Source organism: Heterocephalus glaber, unplaced genomic scaffold (genome assembly GCF_053883595.1).
Source record: "Heterocephalus glaber isolate CG9 unplaced genomic scaffold, H.glaber_assembly_v1.0 deba00001442, whole genome shotgun sequence".
Classification (NCBI taxonomy): Eukaryota; Metazoa; Chordata; class Mammalia; order Rodentia; family Bathyergidae; genus Heterocephalus; species Heterocephalus glaber.
The window spans coordinates 15,458,455-15,470,610 of NW_028258296.1; the positions used below are offsets into that span (position 1 = coordinate 15,458,455).

At 34.2% G+C, this 12,156-nt stretch overlaps 1 long non-coding RNA gene across 1 annotated transcript in view; it reads right to left on the bottom strand.

Annotated features, from left to right (window-relative positions):
• The window catches only part of LOC147827615 (uncharacterized), a 72,531-nt gene that overhangs the window by 15,176 nt on the left and 45,199 nt on the right, over positions 1 to 12,156 (bottom strand). Inside the window, exon 3 of the long non-coding RNA XR_015451949.1 lies at positions 286 to 369. This is a non-coding gene — a long non-coding RNA (uncharacterized LOC147827615). The remainder of the gene's footprint in view (positions 1 to 285; positions 370 to 12,156) is intronic.

Consider the following 12,156-nt stretch of genomic DNA (forward strand, 5'->3'; position numbering starts at 1 on the left):
AAATTTAACAGTAGAACCTCACAGTCTCTATTGAAGACAGTTGTTTCATAGTTCATTTCAGGTCCATTTGCCTTAGAAACTAGAATAGTTTCTTTATCCAAAAATATTCTAACTTTTCTACATACATACCTTTTCTTTTGCTTTGTCCTAAGTCTGTCATCATAGGTTCAATGAAAAAAAAATTGGTTTGGGTATTTCAAGGGAAGAAATAATTAGGACTCAAAATTGTTGAAAAGAAGTGACATTATTCAGAAACTGTGGGAAACTATAGGTCCTAGTACTTACATAGGTACTCCTCTTCATTTAACAGTTATAAAATCCACATCTGTCTCCCTTGTGGGACCCTTTCAGGGTCCAAACTGGGCTTTCCTACAAAAAACAAAAAACAAAAAATAAAGTAGAAACCCCTTTGTCTTCTAATTTCATCTGAATGTCTCTTAATGACAAAATCTAAACCACAACTAAGATGGCAAAATCATCTGAGAAATGCAGTTCCTCAAATTATAGCTTCTGAAATACAGACACATTTTTTTAAAAAGTCATAAATGACCACCACAGAAAATTTTGCTTATCCAAAAAGTAGAGGACATAGTTTTTTATATCTCTTCCAGTCCTTATTTTATTTCTCCTTGCTTTCATATTAAAGGGCTCTTGTTTCATGAAGTTGAGTGCTATGTTCTTAATATTATGCAAATTCAATAATCTTTAAACTTCCTACAGTGAGATATGTATCTCATGTTTTACTTAGATTTTCTTCTACTATAATGGTTCAACTAGCTTCTTGTCTTTTCTCTCAGTACTCTGATTTGGTATGAAAAATCTTATCTCTAGCATATGATTTAAAGTGAAGATAAAAAACATGCAGATTAAACTCCTTTTGCTTTATACTTTTTTAAAGTGGGTTTACATAAAATCATTTATAATGATTCATTAAAGGAATGATTTTGTGACTTTCTCTTTTTCAGAACCTAATTGAGATGTTCCATTGACTATTATCTACCAAGTCAGATCATTCCATTAGACATCAGGTTTTCAGATCAGGACATTTTGCCATGGTGTTTTTCATTGACAAGATCTGTAAATTAGCACTAAGCCAGAAACTAATCACATGAAGATGGTTTATTTGAATATGGCTTTTTTGAGTATTTTGTGAAGGAAAGTGTTACATGGGCAAGATATAGTGACATAAATTTTGAAGTCAGAGAAATTAATCAGTCATCACAGTAAACTTAGCAATTTATTATAGTTCTCTATGATCTCTTTTCTATCTAAACTATGAAAAAAATAATTGGGAAATGAATGAAGTAAGATACATAAAAGTATTTTGCAAGTTATCTCACAACTTTCCCATTACTTGTATAACTATTAGTATTACCTTTTAACATGTATTAATTTCTTCTTATGTGCCAGGCACAGCGTACGATTCTAACATCATTAACTCATTTAAGCCTTGAAACAACTTTATAACCTAAGTTGTACTTTATTGCCATTTTATAAACAAAACTTGGAGAGTGCAAGTTACTTGTTTGAAATTCCACAGGACATTGATGGTAGAGCCATAGCACAACCACATTTCTCATGACCACAGATGTCTAATCATTCTCCTATGCATCAGAGTAGAAATCCTCTGTCCCAAAGTAGCAGGGACAGAAAATGGTAAAGTAATTGAAAGATGGGTTCATGAAATAGGAACCATAAAGTTATATTTAATGCTCTAACGTTTAAGTTTATATTTTGATAATTATTAATAAAAAATGTACCCTCATTTTTTAGCTTACAATGGAGAAATCTTATTCACATACAGTTTTTAGTCTTAATTTATTTAACTTGAAGTAAATAATTACACAATTATACATTTAGCATCATGTTGAATTTTTATTTGGTTGTCCAATAGAACTTTCTGTAATGATGGACATGTTTTATATCTGTGCTGTTAAATTTGGTAACCATGAGCTATATAGCCATCCATAACAGATCAACTTAGGAACTGAATTTTACTGTTTTTTTGCTGTTAATTTGAATTTCACAAGGGCAGAATGTGGCTAATACAATACAGGTGTAAGTCTATATATTCTCAATTCATCCTTATCTCCTCTCACAAATAATTTGCCATTTCATTTTTGCATTCATATACAATAATGTTTTAGAGTTACAATTTGATTACTTATTGGGCTGTTCCAATGGACTTGAATTTTTTAAGAGCCAAATTGCAAACCACAATGCACTCTTTTTTAGCAGCTTATGCAAAAATTAGTAAGTTTACTTAATTGTATAGAAAGTTCTAATAGTATTAAAGGTTGTGGAACAATACTTCTGACTTATAGAAGGCATGCAAAGGTACAGTTGGAAGGGAGCAGACACAGTAGACGCGATGCAGTTATTACAGATATTTGGTGTATTGTGAGCATCTAGAAGTGTGCTTGATATTACATGAATGGATTGAATGGTGACCAAGTACAGCCAGCCTCATTGCACTGCCATTGTTGTTCAATTCAGAGCCTCAACAAAAATCAAATAAACAAATGGATAGACGAAGTATTCTAAAAGAAAATAACAAGGTGGTACAAATATCATTTTCTCACCCCAAAAAATAAATTCACATACAATAAAGTTAGTAAAAAGCATAAACTCAAAGTACTACAAACAAACAAAAAAATTTTACAAATTCTCTTAAAATGGCTGTTCTCTTAGTTATAGGTATCTTATTTGAAAAATATACTACGCAAGGCCCTCACACCCTAACTGAACCCATGCTGATATGAAAGAGAAAATTCTCATGATGTGCTTCATGAAAAATTCCCCAAAGCTGCCTGCTCTATTGCTGGGAGGAAATGACTGGCTCAAAATGAATCCCAGGTAGCTCTTTCCCTCCATCCCGAAAGCGCCCTCTCTCAGTTACTATACCTGCAGAATCAGGTGACACCAGGTTATAAAAGGCAGCTTGATTGGTTCCGTGCCCAATCAAAGTACAGTGTACATTCGAAATAGAAAAATGTCTGGAAAATAGGAGGTTTAAATGAATGTGGCCCTGGGGGCAGTAATAACAGATGTGCTGACAATTTATGAATATTTTACTGTAAATGCTCTCTTGTTCTTCTATTAAGTAAGAAATTATGTGGTGCCAGACACCACATCACAGTACCTGAAGCTAACTAGTATAACCTGTAAAAGCTAAAATTCTCTGACAAATAACACTGAGGAATGTGTATTTACTCAACTGAATATGTTCATTTAAAAAGAAATGTTTATGTATTCACAGAAAGATGCACACATCCACTAAATTGGTATATTTAAAACAAAATTTTAATAAATGTCAAGCCATTCACATGGCATGCATACTCATGAACGATTAGAGTGAGGATATTGCTTTTGGTGGTCTGTTGGCCTTTTTTTAAAAATCATTTCATATATTTGGTGAAGAGTGAGTTTCACAAAGCTTAGGAAAGTTAGATTGCTAACATTTGCTTCAGACCAAGACCAGACAGGTATTTAAGCTTTTCCATAGATCTGAACAACTTACATTGTGCTTTTACATCTAGGACAGCATATAACTAAGCCATAACATGACAGAGTCCAGAACTGCTTTTGTATCTTCACACTTTTTCACTAATACAAATCAAATCTGAATATGAAATTGATACAACCAGGAGTATCATTTTATCAATTTATTTATACCCACTGAGGTACTACCCTGCCATAAAGATACACTTGAATCATTTGTTGGAAAATGGATGCACCTTCAGGTTATAATGTTAAGTTTAGTAAATCAGATGCAAAGCTTTAAATACTGCATGGTTTCTATTGTATAAAAAATCCAAATGATGAATAAAGAGCAAACAGAAGATAGCTAATAGAAAGTAGGGAGACAGATCTATCTCAAATGGGAAGGGGATCAACAGATAGAAGGAGGTAAGAGAGGGAAGAGAAATGTGAAGGTGTGTTATGTGCATGTACCACCTCCTCACAATGAATGTAAACATTATATAATGCAAACATATACTAATTAAATCATTAACACAGCAGAATGATACTCAGATTTTTCTGACATAGGTGTTTGCTGCACTAAACTGTGGAAGGTCAAAAGAAGTCTTTTCAAAACACTCATGAAATGGATCATAATGGATTTAAAGAAAATAACATGGACCATTACATTCTTAAAAGTAGCAGGCTCATCAAACCCTGTTCAATGACAGGAGGGGACCTTTGGACATGACATGAACTTCAACAATTACAATTCAATTCAACCATAAGGTTACTACATTTACTAAAAAGACTCTGATGTGCAAAATATTTTTTATGAAGCATCACTCATGTGTCCTTTTCTTAAAGGAGAGAAAAGACTGCATTGTTGAGAGTGAGGATCGAATTTCCCACAGATGATAGTATCCAAGTGGCCCTTTATCATGAATCATAGTTTTCTATGTTGACTATGACTGGAAGAAATGAAGAAAGTTATGAACAAAATGCAACATCTTGATATTAAAATTAGAGTTAGAATTATAAAAGAGCAGAACCAAGGTTGAAATTTCACTGTCATCACGGACTGCAGTGATATGATCTAATTTTGAATAATCTATTATTAGTTTGTGCAATAATCTCTTTTAAATGTAGATTTTCCTTTTCTTTTTGTAAAAAAAATGATTATCTAGCTAAAAGACAGACTATAGAAGGTTAAACACCATTAAAGAAATGCTTGCTGTAGTGGATATTTATATCTGCTATAGAATATTAATCCACTCAAAACCATCAAATTTCCTTCTTTTTCAAATCCAGTGCCAATCCAGCTCCAGTACTCTGGAGTGGTAAGAATTTATTTTGGCATTTTATGGGAAAGATTATTATTTTTTAGAGGATTTACCTAAATAAGCATATTGTCAAAAGTCCATTCTCTACACTTAATGGAAACAACTATTTCTAATCACTGCTCTCCAATTACTTACTCCCCACCAAAAATAGTCTAATAAGTAAAAGCCAACTTTATTATTCATAACAACAACAATGGCAAAAACACCCAAATATACATTTTGCTCAAAGGTATTTCCCCAAGATTAAGTTACATTATTCATTACTTTTACGTTTTTTGTTTCTATCCTATTTTATTTACAATAGAAGTTTCGCAGCTTGATAAATTACATGTCAGAGTAGGTTTTTACTTATTGTTCAAAGTCCTGGAAGTTTATTTGAAAGGTCTGTACTTTTAGTTATTTTATTGTCATCTGGATATGCTGATAGGAAACCAAACACATGAGAGTTTTTTGGTCAATTTATGACACACGATGTCATCATTTAAAAATTTAATAGTATTTCCTAGATTGCTCTATATTATTATAAAATAATACCAAAGAAATATTTTCTAAACTTGCTTTTAAAGAAAACACATTTTTGCCATTGGAAATGATTTTCTATGTCTTTAGTATCAAAAGTATAGGTAGCTCTCAGGGTAAATGATATTTAAGAAATAAGCTTGAAGTTAAAATGAGAATGGACACATATTAAACATAGCACTAACCTCAAACTGTACTTTTTGAAAAACTTTCAAGTTAATTAAGCATGCTTTATTGATTTATTAACTATTCCTACCACCTCTCTCCAGGTTTTTAAAATATGATAGTTGAATATGTCAAACTGTGTGTGTAAGGGGCAGAAAGATCAAATCAGAAGTGTAAGCTGTCAGTTCTCTGGTCATAATGAACCTATGAATAGTGGAATTAACTGAGTGGTAGAAAAAAAATAAACAATGTAAAGAAAACTTTCATTTCTCTATGAAAGAGAGCTTGTATAAAAGAAGGTAATTTGTCTTCTATTATAATATTAATTAGGCATAGGAATGGTCTGAACTTCTCTAGTTGTAGAGAAAAGCAATCATCATTATGCTAATAACTACCACTAAAATAGTGGAAAATATCGATATGAGTGATTTGGTAGAAAACAAACTCATTTGTAGCCAAACTGTAATGAAACTAATAAAGTTTTGATGGCTATTATTGAATTATAGGCCATTTATGAAATTGCAGAAATATGTTTCAAAACCTACATAGCACACTTTTTGTTCTAGCCATATGTATATAATGACCACTTTTTCCTCTATAGCTTTCATTTTGAAGCCCTAGGGGAAAAATGACAGAGTGGGAACCAGATGCCTCATTGACATTATAGAGTAGGTAAATTGCAGCTTGCAGCAATAGTTACGGTTGAGCTTATGCAGTTGTCATTTTAATTCAACACATAAGAGTTTGTGTTTTTTAGGTGCCCAGTACTGTGCAGGATAAATTAAATTAAAATGGAAATAGAAACTCTGTGAATAATACATATATTCACATACAAACTCTAGGCTACCATTTGGGCAAAAAGTCTAATTTGTTGTTAGAATTTTCTATTACTTCATGACATAGGTCATTTTTGTTTTCATTACTATTGGGTCACATTGGTTGGTTTTGAAATAGCCAGAGACACTGATTCAGAGTCTGATTTCAAGAGACTTAAAGTCTCTGTTTTCTTTTCAATGCTTTGACTAATAATAAATTGAAATTTTCTTATTCCTAAATATTACTATTACCAATTCAAACACCATCCAGTAAGTGTTTATCTGCTCTAAGTGAAAGAGGCTATGTGGGATGGAGAGGTTGAGCTTTGAATGAGACAGATATGACCTTGGACTTTAGGGAGCTGAATACTCTATATCTGAAAGCCAATAATGGCTAAACCTCTTAATTCAATACATTGGTTTCACTTTAAAATTCTGTTTATTTAAAAACATATACTATCAGTAAGAATGTATAAGCCAGAATAATTTTAAATCCTGGCATAGTCTAAATTTTATAATTTTTTCATCTAAAGCATTCGAAAATATAATATATACAGTGCATGCATTCGATGTTATGGAGAACACAAAATAAAATCTTTCTTTTTCAATTTCCAAAGCCTCAGTTTGTCCTACTAACAATCTGCAGTTTACAGATAGAAATATTGAACCGCATAATAGTTTGAATGAAACCTATAATTGCTATAAATTTCGGTGAAACGTTTTCATTTCTATTTCTTTCTTATCATTAGCCTCCAGTCAAATCCTCTTTCAGTTCTCCCTTTTACTAGCTCCTTTCTTTCATCTGTCCACATCTTTATTTATTCGGAGCACTATAATGAAAATACCCTAAAGTGGGTGCTTGTAAACAACAGAAATTTAGTTCTCACACTTCTGGAGGCTATGTTCAAGACTTGGTGTGTTAATGGCCCATTTCTATGTTCGTACACATTCCTTTGTGTCCTCACATGGTGGAAGAGGAAAGGGATCCTCGGGGCCTTCCTTAGAAGAGTAATAGCCTCCCACTCATCCACCTTAGCTGGGCATGTTGACATTTCCCCACAAGGTGAGGCAGGAAGACAGCAAGTCTAAGAACTGCCTGCACAGGTTAGGGACTCAGGAAGTCACTGTCCCCAAATAAAAAGTAGAAGGAGGCTAGGGATGTAGCTCAGTGTGAAGCCCCTGGTTTTGATTCCCAGCACCATAACAAACAAGCAATAATCCCATTCGGAACACTCAGAATGTAATGAGTCTGCAAAGGTCCCATGTGCTAATGGCATCACCTTGGGGATTAGGATTGAGCATAAAGGTTTCCAAAGGCACAAACATTATGGCTGTAGCAGACTTCAATACTGAATCCCTGTACTGTGTACTTGACTTTCCTGGAGTTGATGGTAGTGTGCTTGGTAGGTTTAAAAATTTGTGTTAGTCAAATTTCTAAAACCTTGATAAAATACCTGTGATAATCAGCTTCAAAAGAGGACTTATTTTGGCTTATAATTTCAGAGGTTCCAGTCTATTACTGATTGACTATATTGGTTCAGGCAATTGGCAAGTCAGGATATCACAGCAGGAAGTTCATGGTGGAACAAACCGATCATATCAAAATAGCTGGGAAGCAAAGAGAAAAAAGTAGAGAACACTGGCCCATAATATGCTTCAAGGGCACATCCTCAATGACCTAAGACTTCCCACTAGGTCCAACCTTGTACAGTGCTGCCCTTTCCCTATAAAAGTGTCTACTGGGCATTAAGCCTTTCAACACAAGGGCATTGGAGGGGCATTTATCCAAACCAGAGCATCGCATCTTGTTTGTCCACTGTGCAGTGGTAGTGTTCCATTACCTCTTGCCTTAATACCCTGTGTTCTCCTGTTTAATTGAATTGGAGTGCTTTGATCCTAGGGCTATCCTTGGGATAAGAACTTTTCCCATGTAATGATACTAAAACTACAAAAGAAACAGATTTATCCCTCCCTTTACTTCCTTAGTAGCTCTTCCGTGAGACTCAGGTCTGCATTAATGACTAATCACAGGATGAGAGTTGGTTATGAGTGTCAAAAACAAAATTGCAACAAATTTAATTGGAAGAACTAATTGGCTTTTACTCGACATCCTAGAATTAGGCAACATCGCCTTTTATAAAATAGAACGCGTGCTCAAATGAGGTCCGCAGAAGTTGGTATTCCAGGTAGAAGAGGGGTAAAGAAAGCACTAACAGGGTGCAGGAAACGGATCGATTGGTCTCTGCTTGTTTCAGGTCACTTTCATCTCAAGGTTAAAGCGAGGGGTCTTCCTTAGCATGCCAGCTACAATGTGCCTGTTTTGAGATTTGGCTCTGATTTTTCTTTCTCCTGATTTCTCTGACGATTGGATAAACAATAACTTTTGGTGATGTGAAACATTAGCACGAAGGACTCCGTTTTGATTTTGTTTGTCGGGACCCAGAGTAAGAACTCATTTCAGACCGATGATCTGCTGTACCCATTATTTTACACCGGTCTCATTAATAGCATACAACTTATGTGTGCTGCAGTGGGAAAAGACTCTTGTGTGTGCCTTTACTTGTGAGATTTTTACATTAAAATATTTTTTTACCACATACTCTCTTTAAAATGGGTAACTACTGTTGAATAATTATGGTTGTCTATGTTGGACAAATAGGCATCCATCCTTTCTGTTCCACTCTAGTTTTCTGCTATGCTATCAAAGAATTGGGTTTATTCAGTATAGGGATTCCTCAAAAAAGTAAAAATAGAAATTCCATTTGACCCAGGTATATTTCTACTCGGTATATCCAAATAAGTAAAAGCATCATACTCCAGGTATATATGCACAGCCATGCTCATAGCAGTATAATTCACACTAGTTAAGCTCTGGAAACAGCATAAATGCTATCATCAGACGAACGGATGAAGAAAATGTGGTGTGCTTACACAATGTGATAATAATTGGCCACAGAGAAAAATGAAATCATGTCATTTGCAGGAAATTGTATGGATCTTGGGGTCACAATATAAATTGAAGTCAGACAGAAGAAGTTAAATGTAACATGATTTCTCTTATATGATAACTCAATATATAAATTAATTAAAAGGTAAAATAAAGGAGAGATAGTAAGAAACAGGGAGGCCCATTTTGGGAAAGATAAATCTAAAGAAAGTTTCCCATAGTAATACAGTCAGCACATGATAGATTTCAGACCTAGGTATTCCTGACCTGAACTTCCATGCTAGTTCAGCGAGGCCGCTCTGCCTTGGGACAAATAGTGGAATGACAGACACTTTGAATTCAAGACTTGTAATCCATTTCTACTTTATTAATCTATGAAAAATCACTTAATCTCATGTATGCCTCAGTTTCCTCAGTCTTAGAATGCAGATAACATTCCTCACTCTGACTTTCTCATGGTGTTTAAAAAACTCACATATGGAAGGGTAAACAGGAGGACTTCGGAAACTGTGTCTTACTTAAATGCATATGGTTATTATTGGTTACCAGTATTGAAATTTATACTGAAGAGCAGCAGCAATTTGCAGGAAGAAAGAACAGAGGATAATGGATATAGAAGGTGAATTGTACATTTTTTAACAAATAACAATAAATATCAGGGAAGAAATATACCGAACTACTTTTTTCCTAAACAAGCCAATAATTTTGAAGAAGTTAATGAAAATATTTTGTCAGTTTGAAACAGCATGGCTTTATTTTATCCAAAACATCAAGTAAAAATGAACAGCCTGAGTATAATCAAAGGCTCCACAAAATTTTATAAAGTTAATTGTGTTGAACAAAAATTTCAAGAAAGAATTTAACTAAGGCTTTTAGCTTTTTTCCCCGTACCATGTTTGAAATAATAAAAGTGAGAATACAAGCACAACAGTTTTAAGATGAAATAAGATCTCTGTCAGCAAAAGACCAGAAACAAATGGGCATTACACTTTCTCCCAGGCTCTTTCAGCAGAAGCACCAAAAAGACCTGTAATCACTGGGCCTCAAGGCCAGGATCTGGTGCAGCCTGGGACAGGCACAGGCCCAGCTGCAGGTTGGGAGCCCCAGAAGATTGCTGTAATGTGTGCAGCTGCAGCACTTGGGGCCATAGACTCAGCTACAAAACCCTTGGGAGTTGCTTTTCCCTGTCTGGCCCTGGGCTCAAAAGTGGCTTTCTCCACATTAATAACCCAGGAAGAGGAGGCAGCAGCCACACAAGATAAGGTGCCAGCTGCAAGAGTCACCAGCCTACACTAGGGCTCAAATATGTATTGTTACCAATGATCCAGGAGCTGCTAACACCCTCTGTTTGCTATGCCCATCATTGCTGAATGATACCAGCCATGTATTAGGGCTCCCTCTCTGGATGTAGTGAAAGTTTGTCCTACATTGAGATGAAAACTCCAGATATACAGAATTTCACCTGAATTCAGTTCAGTGTTAGGTATAGTAGTGTTATGCAGACAAACTTTCAGTATATGTGTTTGGTATTCTACTAATAACAACTAGCATTCTTTAAGTCCCTAACAACAGAGTCTGGGGCTTGACCACTACTTCTCAGTGGCCCTTTCTTTATCCCTGAAAACTGGCAAATGATTAGAAAATTATACCCACTAAACTAATGATGAGGAAATGGCCCTGTACTGAGAAAATATTAAGTGGATATGTCTCTGTGTATTGCTCATTCTGAATTATCTTCCTTTACTGAAGGTCTGCTGAGTAAGATAAGAACTTGCTAAGAGCATATGTCAAAAGTAGGCAACAAAGTATGAATTTTTGTAAGAATATTGTATGTGTGCATATATATACAAAATCTTACATTCAAGGTATAAAGTAATCACTTTGGCAAATCCTAGAACTTTGTTGGACAGTCATATCAATCATATAATTTTGCAATCTGTCTGTTTTGAATTATATGGTATGGGCTCCACTATATTTTTTTTTGTACAATGTATGGAGTTTGTGTCCCTTAAACTAAATTTTACCAAATTCAAGTTTCTAGTGATTGTTAAAAAACAGCAGACATAATTCCCTTTTTCTCCTTTAAACATCAGCATGCCAGTTTCTATATGACACTAATTTGCTTTTGTATGCTCTGGTATTACTAGGAAAGGATGTTTTTTACTCTATATCGTTTATGAAATTCACAGAAAAATAGCATGCATAGAAAAAAATGAACTCTATATTCTATATTGTTATATTGTTACTGCTTGTGATTTTTCCAACATAAAAATGTAATTTGGTTAAAATAATGAACACAGATGACAATTTCAGGATTTTAATGACTTCTTGGGAAAATCCTAGAGTTTTGCAAAGGCTGAGGCTAAGAAAGCTGTATCAGTCAGTAATCTTCAGGAAATGTTCTGCAAATGAAGTCATAACTGCATCTCAGAAAGTGCATACTTTTAGGCTTATTTCAAAATGATAAATTGTGTTCATGGTTGATGCCATTTTAATTGTTGGTCCAAAATTTGGAGAATTAATGCAAATCCATTGGCCAATCACATCGATCAAGTTGCTGTTTGAGGTTTTTTTTTTTTTTTGACCTGTAATCATTTGCTAGAATTATTCATCAAAATTCCAAGAAAGACAAAGGGTAATTAGACACAGTATTTGTTAAAATAAAACCCTGAAAAAATAACTATCATTTTCTGTTTGAAGAAGACAGCTGATTCAATTGAATTCTACATGCTATTGAGTTAAAAAGTACTGTAATGAACATTTGAGATGTTCTTTCCCCAAGTTTTCCTAGTTAGTAAACTCTAATGTGTCCATCTGAAAGTCACTGGGAACTTATTTTAAATATCTAACATGTTAAGTATTGTTAATGATACTTTATTTGCCATGAAGCTTTTTAGGATTTTTT